The following is a 17,666-nucleotide window of genomic DNA, read 5'->3' on the forward strand; positions in this document are numbered from 1 at the left end:
AAGACTTTATGAACTGTTGACTTTGGGTGGTTTTATTACAGGGGCAGGCTAGTCTATCAAGGCAAGTAGACTGTATGAATTCTAGTTAAATATTTCTTCTGAGGATATGTACTGGGTTTTGTTTTAAGCACATCCTCTCTCCCCACCCCATCATCCTGCAGGCTCTCCCAGTAATGTGGTCGTCTTCACCCTCCTCTCCGTGTCTTCATAACGTCTGCATTAAATATTATGAATGAGATGGTGGAACACATATTGTCTCCTTTGGCAATTAAGGAAATATTTGCTGGCAGCTTCTAAACTGGCAACCAAAAGAAGATGCTATAAAACCATCACAGTGAAGAGCTAGGTTTAATTAGCCCGTTATCACATATGCTAATCCCTTTATATCTTCATAGTCCACACTCACAGCTACTTCTGCTTTGATGAGCCTCTGCTAATTTCATAGTGGAGTGCTTATCATTTTTGATCCTAAGCACTTACCTTTTTATATTTAGCAGCAGTTTTTATGTTGACATTTCTGTGTAATTTGTTTTTCTACTGCTAAAACCTGAAACAATTTGAAATTGAAAAAATATTCAGCAGAACATGAAATAGATGATTATTTAGACAAAAGAATCTACCATAAGACAGAAAACTTCTACCCAGAAATAACAGCCCCCCCCCCACATACCACATACTCAGTTAATTTTAAAGCTATTTATCAGACCTTTTAAATTTTAATCACAGTTTGGTTATCTTACTCTAGATTTTTACATGTTAAAGCCATTCATTTAAGAATATGCCATTATCTGTCTGTATTTCAATAAAAGTGCTCTTTCTAGATAAGAATTAGAGCCTTTCACTCCAGCCTGAATTTTTTTTACATATATCACGTTTCTCAGATGATATTCAATTCATTTCTTTGCTAGCTTCTACATAAGATGTTAAAATATTCCACAGGTATCAGCTTAATCAAAATTTACTTGTAGCATAAATCTCCAATACATATACTATTGTAATTCTTATTTTTATAATAAGAAAACTGAGTCCACAAAGAAGAATACCTATAACATAAAGTTCTGAGGGGTTAGTGTTGTTAATATATATAGCTTGCTTGTCTGGTATGTTCCAGACCTTTTATAAGTGTTTGCATTGTTCTTATGACTTACAAAAAGAGCATTCTGAAAAGATTTGTTATTAATTTAGTGAAAATTTTACTTTAACATATTTAGACATTTGCTTGTAATTTTTACCACAAGTATTTATTAAACATCACACCCTTTAAAGTTAGGCAGGACACTAGCCAAGTAAGTACATTTAGACACAACAAAAGGAATATTAAGCTGATTCCCCAGAGCCTTGTATGCATGACAAAAAAAAAACAACGAGTGACATTCATATTATTACCTACTGATTACTGAGTTAATAATATTGTGTCAGTGGCTCTGTATGACTGTCCTATATTCACTTGCAAGAAGCCACTTGAATGGGAGTGTGGCAGGTCATACAGAAAATCATCACATTCTGCCACAAAATGCTCTGCTATGTAGAAAACGTTCCTATTCTAAGCCTTATCGAAAGGAGTTAAAGGGCAGGTACTCAGCAGCATTCATATAGATACACAGATGAAAACAAATTTGATTTCATATTCTGGAAGTCTTTGAATAAGCCATAGATGCACAATCTCCTATGTCCTGTTCCCTACTTGGCATTTCCACTTGGGTAGCTCCATCTTGACTGTCCAATATCAAATTCTCCATCCCCTGCTAAGAGTCTGCATCTCAGGCCATCCCCGTCTCTGCAATGCCACCATCCACCCAGTTGATTAGCCCCAAATAGAGCTTATTCTATCCTATATAATTCATCATAAAAAAATCAGTAGACTCTAGCCCCAAATAAATTCCAAAAATGTATTTCCTTCTCTAATAAGCCACCATCGCCATCCTCTCTCATCTATATTGCTATAAGATCCTCTAACATCCATGTTTCCACTCTTTCTTCACAAATCAGGCAGACTTTTTTTAAAAAAGGAAAGAAATCCCAGAGCCAGGTGAGTTGGTACACACCTGTAATCCTACCACTTGGAAGTTTGATACAAGAGGATTATGAGTTTAAGACTATACTGGGCTGTATTATGAGTGCCAGGCTAGCTAGGGTTTCATAGTGTCACACACACATGAAAAAAACCCTGAACAACAACAAAAAGAAGTCTACCACCTAGCTTTCAGAAATATTGTTTTATTATATTTGCTTTAGCTTTCTCTTTCTTTTTGGTGTTGAGAATCAAAGTCAGGGCCTAAAGTATGCTAAGCACATACCTTACCACTGTAGCCATTTTCTAGAAAGAAAGAAGAAAGAAAGAAAGAAAGAAAGAAAGAAAGAAAGAAAGAAAGAAAGAAAGAGAGGAAGGAAGGAAGGAAGGAAGGAAGGAAAGAAAGGAAGGAAGGAAGGAAGAGAGAAAAGAGAAAGAAAGAAGCAAAAGGCATATTAGGCACCATGGCACACTCCTGTAATCCAAATGCTTGGAAGACTGGCAGGAGGATCTTGAGTTCAAGTTCAACCCAGGCTACATAGAAAGAGCTTGTCTGGAAGAAAAAAAAAAAAACTTAATATAAAATAAAAGAGTCAATTTCCCCAGGACCCACGTAAGTCAGATGCACAAGGAGATGCATGCATCTGGAGTTTGTTTGCAGTGGCTAGAGACCCTGGTGTGCCCATGTTCTCTCTCTCTCTCTCTCTCTCTCAAATAAATAAGTAAATGATATATATATTAAAAAATCCAAACTACCTATGCCCAACATAGAATGGGAGTAAACATTCCCAGTCCAACATGAAGGAATGGGAATATGGCAAGGAAAGATCATTCAAAGCAAGACTGAATCCCAACAGGGAAAACTCTAAATTCTGCAGTTCCATGTGTGGCATCCCAGGCTCATGATGGAGTCATGTGGCTCCACAGGGCTTGAATGGCTCCTCTCCTCCAGTTCTGCTACCTGTAGCACCCATAGCCTCCCTCTTGGGAGAGCTCTCCTCTTTTGAGACTACAACTTCCTTTGGCAGATGCCCTATGAGTCTGGCATCTCTAACATCCTGGGATCTCCATTGCAACTTACAATTCATCTTCATAGTTTCACTCAGGGCCTCTGTAGAGATTCCAACCCTGCCATGCATTCCTTGGCCTCAAAGGCTCTCTGGAATTTTGATGCAATACTCTGACACCCTCAATCTGGCATCTTTCTTGACTCCAAACCCATTACTAAATGGTCATTGCTGACAAGTTCAGCTTGGAATAAAGTCTGGACCTCAGCTGTATAGGCCTCTGTATGCCTTCAAAGATGACCTTGGCAAAACATTTCCTGTGGTAGTTGTATTTGAGGAGGAACATTAGTTTAGGCTTTCTGCCTTTGAATGAATTTGGATTTTCATGAAAAGAAGCCTCTGTTGAGTGGTATCTACCTTCAGGACACCTTTTCTATTGTCTCAGCCCAGCACAGGAGGTTTCTCTGCAATGGTGCTGATGTCATTAACAATTGCAGCTGCTTCCTCAGCACCAACCTTAGTGCCATCTTGTTTTTAATTCATCCCTTTTAAATTCAGCATCATTTATGTTCTCAGGACATGGGAAGAAAGTTGCCAGTTTCATTGACAACTTATTAAATGAACTGCCTTTAGCCTAGTTCCTGATAGAATTCTTGTACCCCTCTAAAACCTCATGAACTGGGCCTCTGCTGGCAGTGTTTTTCTTAGCATTCTTGTCTCAAGGCTCCCACAAGAATGGCTCATTAAGCTTTGCTTAGAGTATTCAAATAGTTTTCTAGGTCAAAGTTCTAAACTCTTCACATTCTTTCCAGGAACAAATTCCAAAGGCCTATGAACTACTACATGGTCAGGTTACCACAACAGCCCAACTTCTTGTACCACTTTTCAGTACTAGTTACTTCAGTCATTGCTGTGACCAAATATCTGACAAAAAGCTTAAGGAAGGAAAAGTTCATTGCTTTATACACTTCCAGGTCATGGTCCATCATGAACAGCGAAGGCATGACAGTAGGAGCTTGAGGAAGCTGGTCACATTCAGCCCACAGAGAGGAAGCAAAGTGCAATGAACGTTGTGGTTCAGCTTTCTCTTTCAATTACAGCAGGTCTTCACACCTCAATTAACTTAATCCCTCACATACATTATCAGAGATTTGTTTCCATGCTGATTCTAAACCTTGTCAACTTGAAAAAAACAGAATAACCATCACACAGGGTCTTATGTATCCAAGGTGCCCTCAAACTTGCTATTTTGCTAGGGATAACCATGAACTTCTGATCCTCCTGCTTCCTTTTCTGGAGGGCCAGAATTACTGGGATATGCCACTCTTGCAGGTTTATGTGGTTTTGGAGATTGAACCCAGGGCTTTGTACATGGTAGGCAAGGCCTTTACCAGCTAAGTTACCTCTCCAACCCTTTTTATTTCTCTTGAAGCACTATTTAAAGTGGCTTCAGATGGCCTCAAATTTTATATGTAGCTGATTCTGGCCTTGAACTCCTGGTCCTTTTGCCTCCACCTCCCAAATGCTGGGATAGCAGATACGCATCAGCATACCTGTCAAGTGCAGAATCCTGGAAACACTATGGTCTGTTTGGAAGTTTGCTGCCTGAGGTGTTCTCTCCAGGTTCCATTCCATCATTTGGTTGATGGCAGGGATCCTCATGCTCTTGTAGCCCTTCTTCCTCTTGCCACAGTAAAGGACTACTGAGCTGAGTACATGAGTACCCTAGTGGAAAATGGATTTCCTTCGAAGCAACAGAATGAGGTCCAAGTGGTTTGAATGTAAAATGTCCCCCATATACTCCTGTTTGAATACTTAATCTCCAGTTGATGGCACCTTTTATAAAGCTATGGAGCCTTTAGGAGGTAGAGCCTTGCTGGAGGAAGTGTGTTAATGGAAGCAGGCCTTGAGGTTCTCTCTCTACTTCCTCCCTGCAGATGTGATGAAGTGACCTGGGCTTCCTGCTCCTGCTGAGCTTTCCTGCAATGATGGAGTTTCCCTCAAAACTATAAACTGGGGCTGGGGTTGGTGGTGCACACCTTTAATCCCAGCACTTGGGAGGCAGAGGTAAGAGGATCACTGTGAGTTCGAGGCCACCCTGAGACTACTAGTGAATTCCAGGTCAGCCTGGGCTAGAATGAGACCCTACCTCGAAAAACCAAAAAAAAAAAAAACAAAAAACCTATAAGCTGGGAAGAAACCCTTTCCTTGCCTAAGTTGCTTCTGGTTGAATATTTTTTCCCAGCAATGAGAAAGTAACTGATACACCTCATGACTATGTTCTGCTCAATGGGAAGCAAGTGAAGTGATGTATTCAATTTTAAAATCAGCCCCTTCAAACAGAAAGACTTTTGTAAAGGCATACCATCTTCTTACTTACCCCTTTCCCTTTATCATGGCCTGGAGTGTAGACCTGGTGATCCACCATCTTTGGCCAGGTGATGACACTCAACAGACAGCAGAGAACAGACAGAGGAGTGTAACTCAGTAGCTGAGCACTCGCCTAAACATGCACAAGCTCCAGAACCACAAAAATAAATGAATCATTAAAGTAAAAGGAAGCCTAGAATGGTGGTACATGACTGAAACCCCAGCACTTGGGTGGCTGAGGCTGAGATTCAAATTCAAAACAGCCTGAGTGAGAGCCTGTCTCAAAGAAAAGTAAAGGCAAACAACAAAAGAGAGAGGGAACCTAGACAATGTTCTGTGGCAGAGCTAACAAAAATCCTGGTGAGGAAAAACCAATTGTTTCTGTCATGCCTTAGACCTTTCTTATTTGTTTGTCTCTCACACATTCAATCAATATATGCACTTGGTTCCTATATTACTATATTATATAATACATCCTATATTCCTATATATAATATTATATTATAATTCCTATATAATTATATTATAATTCCTATATACAATATTATATAATATATCCTATATTCCTATATATAGTATATCCTATATTCCTATCATCAAGCCTTCCTAAGCACCTCAAGGTGCTTGATGTCCTTCATTCAACTTCATCACCTGAAAATAGTTTGTTTGCATTATTTGTTATCTGTACCTTCCATTTAGAAAAAAAAAAAAACCTGTCTGCTTTAGCATCTGCTATATCTTCTGTGCCTAGAAAGTACCTGTCATGTATAAGTATATAATTATTTGTTGTAAGCTATAGATATAGCTCAGTAGCTAGCCTGAGGACCTCAGGGGACCTAAGACCACTCAAGTGCAAATCCTTAGAACCCACATAGATAGCTGGACATGGTCAGGCACCCCTGTAGCCTCAGTTCTGTGGTGAGTGGAGACTGAAAAATCACTGGGGCTCATGAACAGCAAACTGCAGAATCAGTAAGAAACTCCGTCTCAAGAAAAACAAAGGCACGTGAGTGACAGAGGAGGACACTGGATGATCTCCTCCAGCCCTGCAGGTGAATCCACGGGTTCTGCATCAGCACATACCTATTCATGTAGCACACACACACACCCCACATACTGCACCACACATAATATCCACATGCAAAAGAAAAGTAGTATTTGTTGACTGAATGTGTGATTTAACAGAGGGTGGAAAAAAACACTAAAACAAAAACTAAACAAATAAGGAAAATCTAAAGATTTCAAAATCTAGCATTCTAGGAAAATCATTGGTTCATTTGGGATAAGAAAAACAGCAATCCTCTTACAGATACTATATTCCAAATGTTGAAAGAAACAACTTTGTTGGGGAATTGAATTTGACAGAGTTTATGTATTCCAGGCTGGACTTAAACCTGCTCTGTAGCTGAGAATGACCTTGACTTTTTGATCCTTCAGTCTCTACCTCCTTAATTCTGGGATTGTAGGACTGTGCTACCATACCAGGCAAGAAACTTAGCTTTAGGGAAAAAAAAATCTTAATGTGATTATTTAACATGTAAGTGTCAATAGCATTTGCTAATATTCACGAAGGAAGTGTTGTCTGCCAGACATGTCGAAATAGTTCCCACCCATTATCTCATTTAATCCCCCTAAGCATTCTGGGAGTAGCTTGTAAAGATCCAAAGTTTCTTCTGTAAACCACCTGCAGGTCTAACATGTTTTGGTATTTGGGGCTTGTCAGAAAACCAATACAGTGCATGAAACATCCCTAGCAGAGTCTGGAGCAGATCCTTGTAGTAATCAAATACATCAACATTTCTGTGGACATGTAGGAGACTGACCCATTAGGGGCACATGAACACTGTATATATTACCTCATATCCATTTAAGTTCCACCAGGAAAAAATTTTCTGGCATATGGATTAAAAATCATTTCATATTCAGAGATTTTATATTGTAGCACTAAGAATAATAGTTACCTTGTGTAATCATCTCAGGTTTATTTGAAGACACTAATGTGTAGAAATTTGTAGGACTACAATAGTAGTAAAAGTACAGTGGATTTCAAGGCTGGGGAGATGGCTCCATGGTTAAAGGCACTTACTTGAAAAGCCTGCCAGCCCAGGTTTAGTCCCCAGTACTCATTTAAACCAGATGCACAAAGTGGTACGTGTGTCTAGAGTTCGTTTGTGGCAAAAAGAGGCCCTGATGTGCCAATACACAGACACTCTCCCTTCTTCTCCCTCCCTCCCTCTCTCCCTCTCTCTCTCTCTCTCTCATAAATAAAAATGCTTTCTTTAAAAAAAAAAAACAGTGGATTTGAGCCTGGACAATGTGGCAGAAATTTTACCAAGCTTATCCACTTTAGCCATAGCACACAAGGCTCATGTTCCTTTAGCATTCAGTGTAGATCCTGGAAAAATGTACAGTCTGTGGGGATAACTGTGCTTGAGGAGGAAATTTGCCCTTCAGAGACCGGATTAAACTAAATGGCCGCGAGACTTCATTATCCTCTGGAAACACAAAATTAGTGCTAATCTAGTCACATTTGTAAACAGCCTCTTTTGACAGGATACAAGACATTTGCTTCACTTACTCACTTAACAAATAGGGTTTATGCACTCACCATATACTCAACAATGTACGGAGATGTGAAGAGCAATGGTACATTGTGTGTGATCTCCAAGAATGATCAATCCACTTGAAGAGGCATGACACAAAAACATAATAGTCAAATTGATGTGCAGACTGGGCCAGTGACAGAGCCTAACTGAGAAAAACCAAAGCAATGAAGCAACTGAAAATGCTTTCAAGGATCAGAGAAGAGAAATCACTATAGACTAAGGGAGTGAGGAAAATCATACAGAAGTAGTTGCGCCTTCACAGATGGCAAAACTTACCTGGATATAGAAAGGAGGGAATGGCATTGTGAGGATAGCCTGTGACCCACAACTGTGTATCACCCAGAAAAAGACTGCTTTACAGTTAGCATATGCAAATATTTTGCCTACTCTTATCTTTAGTGGACACACATATGAGAACAAACCTAGGGACTCTCAAATGTGTCTTGCAGTAGATGTCCATTATAAAGGATCCTAGCATAAGCAGTTTTGTACACCTGGAGAAAAGCTGCTTTAACCATTTTCAACCAGGTAGTGTTCCAAATACTTGTGCAGTGAAAGAAGCAGTCTGAAAATCAGCTCTAAAACACAAGCTGCCTGGAGGACAGAATGTTCAAGTGAACTCTCCAGAAGAGACTCCTTCTTCTACTGTTCAGCAGCATGTCTTAAAGCACTGGGCTGATTTATAACTCTAGTGTCCTCCAAGACTCTGTAACTGTAGGCCATCTACATAAATATGTTCTGTGACAATTACATACTACTCAATAAGTATAATATAACCAGTAATATCATATGAATGTATAAATATGTGGATAAAGCTAATATCTACATATGAAAATAAGTGATACCAAAAATTTACCTTACACTTAAAGTGAATTGTCACTTTTTAGTACATTCTGTAAAAGAAGCTTCCAAACCTCTGACATTATTCCTTTACAATAGAATATTGCTAGATTGGATCTATGCCCAGAAGTTATTTCTCCTTGCCTGCAAAATGAATTGTATGAATAGCATGGCACATGTTTGAAATTATTATGATGTTGGGTCTCACTGCTTGGGTACATATTTAAAGGATCAGCAGAACCAAGTGCAGTTACCAATTTCTCCTGGGAATGTCAGAACAGTGTAGTGACTGGCTTTTGCCTTAAGGAGAACTAAGACTTGACTTAAAGGAACCAGCCCATTTCTTAATAAGTGTGTGCCATCTCAAACTACTCCCCTGTATCTGCCACTGCATGGACCAGGTGCAATTGAATATCAGTAAGTTTCACAATGACCTCACATTTTAATATGCATTCTTTTTGCAGCCTGATATAATCACTACTGATATTGGCAATTAAAAAACACTTTTAAAAGCTCTTACTACCACACACTCCATCTACCTGTATGCATATCTGTGTAATTCCATCTATCTGCCATAGAGAATGCCTGTGTTCTTCATTAGGACCTGCACAGGGGACCTTGTCTGCCTTCATCTCAAGAGCAGGGTTCCAACCACTGTCTCTTCTCGCTCCTGAGCCACTGGATTTTTCTTCTTCTCTGGGTTGCTTTCACCAAATAAACATTCCATACTTGCTTCCATCTAAAAAAAAAAAAGAGTTCCCTTGATGAATGAGTGATTGGAACAGCACGAGAATATTATCTCCATACTTCTTTTTGAAGCTAGTTACACAAAACAAGAAAGTATTTTATAACAGAGGGATCTGAGATCTGTCTACTAGCTATTTTAACTATGAGATCAGTTTAGTATCATAGACAGTAGAAAAACATGTACTCCCAGAGGGCTCTGACAGCAAGTGTCTGCCATGATCTTTTGTATTGTTAATTGTATTAGCTAATATACACAATAATGTGTTTCACTTTAGTACACACACACGTGTGTGTGAGTGTGTATGTCATTGTACTTTGTTCATATTTATCCTCTCCAATAGCATCTCTCAAAGTAATACTCAAATAAGACTTTAATCTAAATCTAATTAATCCTATAGAATTAACTCTTGGCTTTTTAGGCTACTTTGGTAAAAAAAGAAACTAGTTAAATAATAAATGATATCATGGACGCTTAGAGATAAGGGCCAGCAGTTAAGGGTACTTCCTTGCAAAGCCTGCTGGCCCAGGTTCAATCCCTCCAGCCACCCATATATAGCCAGACAGACATTTATTTGCAGCAGTGAGAGACATTGGCACCGCCCCCACACACACACTCACACATTCACACGTGCAAATAAATAATATGATGAACAAACTATTGCAAAAAGTTAAAATGTGGGATATTTCATAGAATGACTAGCCTTAACTTTTCAAAAAATGAAAGTCACTAAGGAGGAACATAGTGAGATGCTTTTTCTATAGCAGTAAATATTAAAGAGGCATAAAAATATCCAATGAATGGACTTTGGCTTCTGTATTAAAAAACAAGATAGTTTAAGGCAATGTGTATGTGCCTGGATATCAGGTGATTTGGATTTATTATTAACTTCCTCAGATGTGATAGCATTTTTTAAGTAGAGAGAAGAGCATCTTTACCTTGTGATGTGCACACTGAAGTATTTACGGACGAGCTGTCATCATGTCTGTTCTTTACTGTCATAGTTCAGCAAATTGTTTGAAGAGAGAGAACGTGCACACAAAGATGGCAAAACATTAATATTGGTGAATGTGGGTGAAAGATATCAAAATCTTGTATCTTTTGCGAGTCTTCCAATTTTTCTATAAGTTTGAAATTTTCTAAAGTAAAAGGTGATTTCTGTTTTTATCTCTGTTTAAAATCACTCTAAGGCAGGGCTTCTTAAATTTTTTTCACTCATAACCGCATTTTGCCCATAACTTGTACCTATACCTGGATACCTTTATATGTATAACTGTGTACCTATATGAAATATATATACAGTGACTGAAGATGTTACCCCATTGGTACAGTACTTGTGTATCATGCACACAGCATTGAGTTTCATCCACAGCACTGCATAAACAGGGCATGACAGCACACAGCCAAAATCCCAGCACTTGGGAGGTAGAAGCAGGAGGATAAGAAGTTCAATGTCATCCTTAGCTACCTAGGGAGTATGAGGCCAGCAAATGTACTGAGACTCTATTATAAATAAATTCAATAAACATATAAACATTACATTGATAACCTCAAAGAAATTTACTATCAAGTAATTATTCAGCATATACATAATTTTACCATTTATTAACTGTACATACTAATGAGATGAGTGTGTGCAGTTATTTTGCATAAAGAATTAAGTCTTAAGCTGCAGAGAAAGCTTAGCAGCTAAGACGCTTGCCTGCGAAGCCTAAGGATCCCTGTTCAATTCTCCAGATCCCACATAAGCTAGACGCACAAAGGTGAGGCAAGCACAAGGTCGCACATGCCCATTAGGTGGCTCAAGCATCTGAAACTCGATTACATTGGTTGAGGCCCTAGAGTGCTAATTTTCTCTCTCCCTCTCTCTAAAATAATAATAAAAAAAGAATTAAGTCTTGGCTAACTATTTGATACTGTAGGATATAAGAGGATTGTTGCTGTTGCCTTTTCATTGTGAAGGACAAACCCCCGACCAGAAGTAGCTATGGCATACAGATTCCAGGGAAGCTCCACAATGGAAGAAGCTGGCTCACTTCAGCATCCATAACAGAGAGGGAAAAAGCCAACACCAGCAAGCACAAACAGCCAGAGCTCTCAACACACCTAGTAGGGCTGGACTCAAGATCCGCCTCCAATCACACACCTCCAGCAGAGCTGGAAACTTAAGAAGGAAGCTTAACCTTAGTCAAAAATTCCTGAGTCTATGGGGCCATGTACATTCAAGCCACCATAAATATCTTCAATATGTTTTACAGTTGATCAATATTTTGGTTTTATAATCAGCAATGCTGAGAATACCACTTCACATAAAATATGGTTAAAATGTTAGAAGTATGTTTAGGGCCATTTTGGAAATTCTGTCATGATCCCAAGCCAAAACTCAAGTTAACAACTCAAACAATAATTTTTAAAATAGTTTATTTATAAAAGAGACAGAATGAGAGAGAAAGAGAGAGAGAGAGAGGCAGATAGATAGAATAAGAGATAGAATAGGCATGTTAGGACCTCCAGCCACTGCAAACCAACTCCAGATGCATGAGCCATCTTATATATCTGGCTTTATGTGGGTACTGAGAAATTGAACTTGGGTACTTAGGCTTTGTATGCAAGTGCCTTAACTGCTAAGCCATCTCTCCAGCCCCTCAAAAAGTAATTTTTAAAATCTTATGTTCTAACACAAGACAATCAAAATATATACTAATTTGATACATGCTGAGGAATGACAGTAGGAAGATATTATCTTTATTTTGCATAATTAAATAATTATGCTTCTATAAGAGCAGAAACTTTTGTGTGTGCCAAGCTTATATGTTACAATTCATAACACACAGTAGATTCAAATCTGAGCTCTTGTTTCCAGCAGTATTTCTTGGCCCTGTGTGGTCATGATCACATGTTCAGGGTAAGGTGTGCATGTCATGTTCAGAACCAAAACTATAGAGAAACTTACCTGATGCAACATGGGCAAGAGTTGCCAGGAATACTTGGATTCATTATGTGTTTAGTTTATAATGAATTTTTGGTTGTTGTTCATTTAGAAATCTTCTTCTGCTTCCAGATTCACAGCCCTCATCACACTCAGTTACCCTACATGGGGCCTCAACCCACAGCTTAAGAAGCTTGCCTCTAAGATGAGTGATATTCCATTCTCTGTTCTCCATTTGTAAAATTTCTTGGAAAGATTTGTCTACCCTTCTACTTCTTCTCTGTCCACTTTTGCCCAAGTTCTCACCAAATAAGACAAACCCTCTGCAACTCCCCCCAAATATTAGATTATGGAAAAGTCACGGAAGATTTTCACATGGCCAAACCCACTAATAACTAACTTTCAGTCTTCAGTGCACACAACCAACCTGCAGTGCTCCACACACTTGAATGGTCCCCCACCAATAGAAAACCTCCTTTTGTAAAATGTTAGATATATATATATATATGTATGTATGTATGTATAACTGGTTATATTCTTTTATCTCCTTACCCCTACTCTCATACCCCAGGGGGCCCTCTCTGTGGGGTTATGGTATTCACTGTTGAGTCCTGATAATGGGGTGGGGACCCTGCCTCTGTGGTTCTTACAATATATCTGCCCTCTCTTCCATAATGTTCCCTGACCCACAGCAGACCTGTTGGCAGTCTGATTTAGTGTTGAGTTCTCTGTAGCCTCTGGACTTCTGCTTTGATGATTTTGATTAACCACTGTATCTGTCTCCATTGCCCTGGAGTTGGTTGTCAGTAACAACATCATTCATGTTGCATCTTCCTCTGCAATTCTTCCAGGGCCTTGGCAGATTTGGTAGAGATGGCAAGTCTCGTGATGGGCAGTCAACTATCTTCTTGTCTTATCAATAGATCTTGGTTCTCCTTCATTTTCTCTGCCATCTATAAAAAAACAGATTCTTCAACCAACAGTGAGAGCAGCTTGTATTAAAGGGAGTATACAATGTTATTTGAGAGACTTTTTGGTGTGTTTGCCCACTCTTGTCCTCTAGAGAGCAGTGGGGACTTCGCTGAAGATTGAGCTTCCTGACCATGGGATTCTGACTTAATTTCCAGATATAAGTTCTCTCCCACTGAGCGGGCCTCATGTCCAATCAGAGAACAGTTGGTTACCCGCAGAGGCTATGTGCCACTACTGCACAAGCGTGTCCTTATTGTCCAGCTGGTTGATTTTGTAGTCTTCAGGGTCCCCTGCTTCTTCATGCTGTTGGCAGCCACTTTTCTCTAGTGGCTCCCCTAGGGATCTCTAGCAATATGAGGGTCAGTCAGGAGGGAGCTAGTTTTCCTTTGGTTCCAGCATGGTATTCCAATGTCCTGTGACCGTAGCCTGTAGTGTCTCCAGGAACAAGGACTTTTAGCTCTGGCAGGTAATCAAGCGTTTTGGCAATAGCCTGCATGGTTTTGGGGACCTCATGAGTTACCCTGGCCAAGAGTTCCCAGTGGAGTGTAACATACTTCTTGGATTTACTGCCAGAGTCCATGGTTTTAAGGTTGAGCTTTTTCCACATTCTACAGAACACATCTGCCTGACTGTCCCTCCTCCCCTTTTATTGGTGTTTATATCTTATAGAATACTATCCAGAAGGAGAGCTTCTATAGAACTGTTTCATGTTGTCTTAACTTTTGTTTAATTTCATCCTCACCTTCTGTACCCCATGCCTCTCCAAACCCTTCCCACCTCCTATGTTCTGTCTCTCCTCAAGCCTGTCAAGTAACTCCTCTCCTCTGTCCCTGTTTCTTTTCTCTCCTGGTCTCACTCTAGTTTTGTGCCAATATTCCTGGTGCTTACTACCACTTGCCCTCATTGCCATCTGATCCCCGTTAGGAAGCACAGATGAGAAAGTGCATGTGGTATTTGTCTTTCTGCGCCTATGTGACCTCACTGAGCACATCCATTTTCCTACAAATTTCTGGATTTTATTTTGTAAACCTTTCTTTTCTTGACTTGAAGATATCATGTTCTCTTGCTTTCTGTCCTGCTGCTCTGACTGCTCCTTCCAGCCCTTTTCTAGCTTTGCTTCATCTCCTGTCTCTGATACTAGGGCCCCTGAGGCTCAGACCTCAGACCTATGTCTTCATATCATCACATATTGTCTCTTTTCTTTAAACATGTCAACATCTAATTTGTAATTCCACCCAATATGGTCTCTGGTCATTAAATACATCTACATCTGGCTGGGCATGGTGACACACGCCTTCAATCTCAGCACCTGGGAGACTGAGGTAGGAGGATCGTTGTGAGTTCAAGGCCAGCCTGAGAGTAATTCCAGTTCAACCTGGGCTAGAGCAAGACCCTACCTCAAAAACCAAGAGAGAAAAGCCAAACATATCTACATCTAATTTGTACTTCCACCCAGACTTCCTATGGTTTATGTTCCAAATGCCATTCAATATCTAAGCTCAAATAGGCTAATAGGCTTGAGTATGAAATCCTAGATATGAATTGTGTTAATATTAATGTTAATACTCATATTTAACTGAACTCCTAATAGTCCCCACCAATCACCAAAAACATACTCATCAGCCTTCCTCAATACTGACAATTCCATTCTTACAGCTACTCTTTTCTACCCCTTCCAGTTCTTTCTCAGGTCTTGTCAGCTCTGTCCCCACAACAGATCACACATATTACACTTCTTTTTATCCCCTCTATCACTATCATAGCCTAAGCTACTACCATTGTCTATCTGGTCTGCTATAGTTGACTTCTTCTCTTTTCCCTTCTACATTTTATCCTACAGAAAGCTGGCAAAATGAAGCTTTGAAAAAACATAATTGCATGGCTAAAAACTCAACAAAGATTTATTTCATTCAGATCAATCTGTGGTTAATGTAGAAATAATTTAAAGAAGGCCTAAATTAAATGGACAGATATCCCATGTTCATGGAGTAAAAGACTTATTTTTAGGATGCCAGTACTCTCCAGGCCAATGCCCATCAAAATTCTGGCTAGCCTTTTGTGTGTGGGTGTGCATGAGCATGTAGGTACATATGCACAAACCATCACATGGACATGAGTGTGGAGGCTGGCTTTATAAGTAAGCGCCTTTAATCATAGAGCCATACCCAACCCCATTCACCTTATTTTTTGAGACAAGGTCTCTAACTGATCTTGGTATTCAACAATTTGGCTATGCTGCCTAGCCAGTGAGTACAAGGGACCCTCCTGTCTGCATTCCCAGAGCTGGGATTACAGGTGTGCGCCACCACATCTGGAATATGCAGTGCTGGGTTCAACCTATGGTTTCATGCAGGAGTTCTCTCCATTTTATGGTAGAGTGCTAGTCAAGCGCTCTACCAACTGAGCTCCATTCCCTACCCCCCAAATTCCTGTCTTGACTAAAAGATCATTCAGAATTTGCCTTCGTCTCCTTTTACTCTTCCTGCCTCCAGATAGCTCCCTTCTTTTCACTGCTTCTCAAATGTTCAAGCACACTATAGGGGCTAAAAAGCCCCTATGCATATTGTCTGTGATACTCCTCTCTGGCTAAGGTCTCAGCTGTTTTCATTCTATTTAAATGTTACCTTTTCAGAAAAGCCCATCCAGACTGCTAGATAAGCTCTAAGGCAATAACGCCTGCTCCCACTTCCAGTACTCCTTACTTCATTTGCTTGGCTTCATTCTCTCCACAGCACTTTCACCACCCAATTTGGAGTATATTTATTTGCTTATGATCTGTCTTCTAATACAAGCTCCATCCAAATAGCTGTTCCGTCACATAACTGCACTGCTCTGTCTTCAGCAACTTGAACTGTATCTGTCACAGACTATGTGCTCCAGGACAAATACAGAGCAAGGGCACTCCAGCAGTTTCACACAAGAGAAGTCTACCTCTTAGGAACACAGTCTATGCTCCTAAAAAAAGAATATTAAATTGCATCCTATGTATGCAAAGCCTTTCCTATGTCCTCCAGCTATTCTCCCCATTGCCTTCATGACTCTATATGGAGTTTTATACCTTCAAGCTGTAAAAGATGGCTGCTTTTTTTTGTCTTTCCTTCTAAATAAAGGTTATCTCTTAGTATGCCCAGAGTTTAGCAGAGGAACACTAGTACCATTTTAGTAAATGTTAGTTCAATGCAAAAAGTAAAGCATAGTTGGTGATGATTAATAGCTTTAATATATTTTAATGATAAAACAATTAGCTTTAATGCAGTACTTGGAGAATCTCATAAAATAATCCACAAATATTCTATGTATATGCTGAAAATCGTGTATATAGAAATGCTAAGATAAAATGATGTTGTGCTATATTTAGGTCTTACACATGATCCAAATATCAGATAGTCAAAAACTGTGCCAAAGAAAGAGCTAGAAAGATGTGGTTCCTTTATCCTTGAGACTGAAGGGTATATTCTCATGTTGATGTCCAACGATTTATATATGCAGTTCCCATTAATGCTAATGGAACTGTGCACATCAATTCTCACAAACTGAGATGAGAACACATCTCCCTAAATGTTCAAACCAGGAATATGTCCATACTAAATTCATATTCCAAAGCTTAAGAAACTAACCCATAATTAAAACCCATGAGTCTCTGTGGCAACAGATTGAGTTGCTAAGAGGCTGTGAGCCAATTCATCACAGTGCAGCTTGGTTTTCCAGCCTCTGCCAGTTCTGGAAGGCAGCAGGTAATGGTAGACTACAGATTACCTTTTCCAGAGGAACGTTCAGTCTGCTGTAGAAGCATGGCGACAGGAGGCAAGAGCAACGGGTAGACAGGTAAGCAGGGCCCTGAGTGGGAAAGTGGAAAACTTGCCTCCTGTGCCTCAGCTCCTTTATTTGATAGCTGTATCTACTTGGAATAAGATCCTGAAGCTAAGACTTTTGAATGAAAGCCAAATAATCTGACCTATAAAACTACTTGGAAACTGACTGACTCACAGTACTGCACAAATACTGCACATGAGACAGTCACTCGCATTTCTGAAAACCTGGATCTCTGACAGGGATGGTGGTGTACAATTTAATCCCAACACTTAGGAACCTGAGGTAGAAGGATCCACCAAGAGTTCAAGCCCAGCCTGGGGCTACAGAGTGAGTTCCAGGTCAACCTAGACTAGAGTAAGACTGTGTCTCAAAA

This window comes from Jaculus jaculus, chromosome 5, assembly GCF_020740685.1.
Source record: "Jaculus jaculus isolate mJacJac1 chromosome 5, mJacJac1.mat.Y.cur, whole genome shotgun sequence".
Lineage (NCBI taxonomy): Eukaryota > Metazoa > Chordata > Mammalia > Rodentia > Dipodidae > Jaculus > Jaculus jaculus.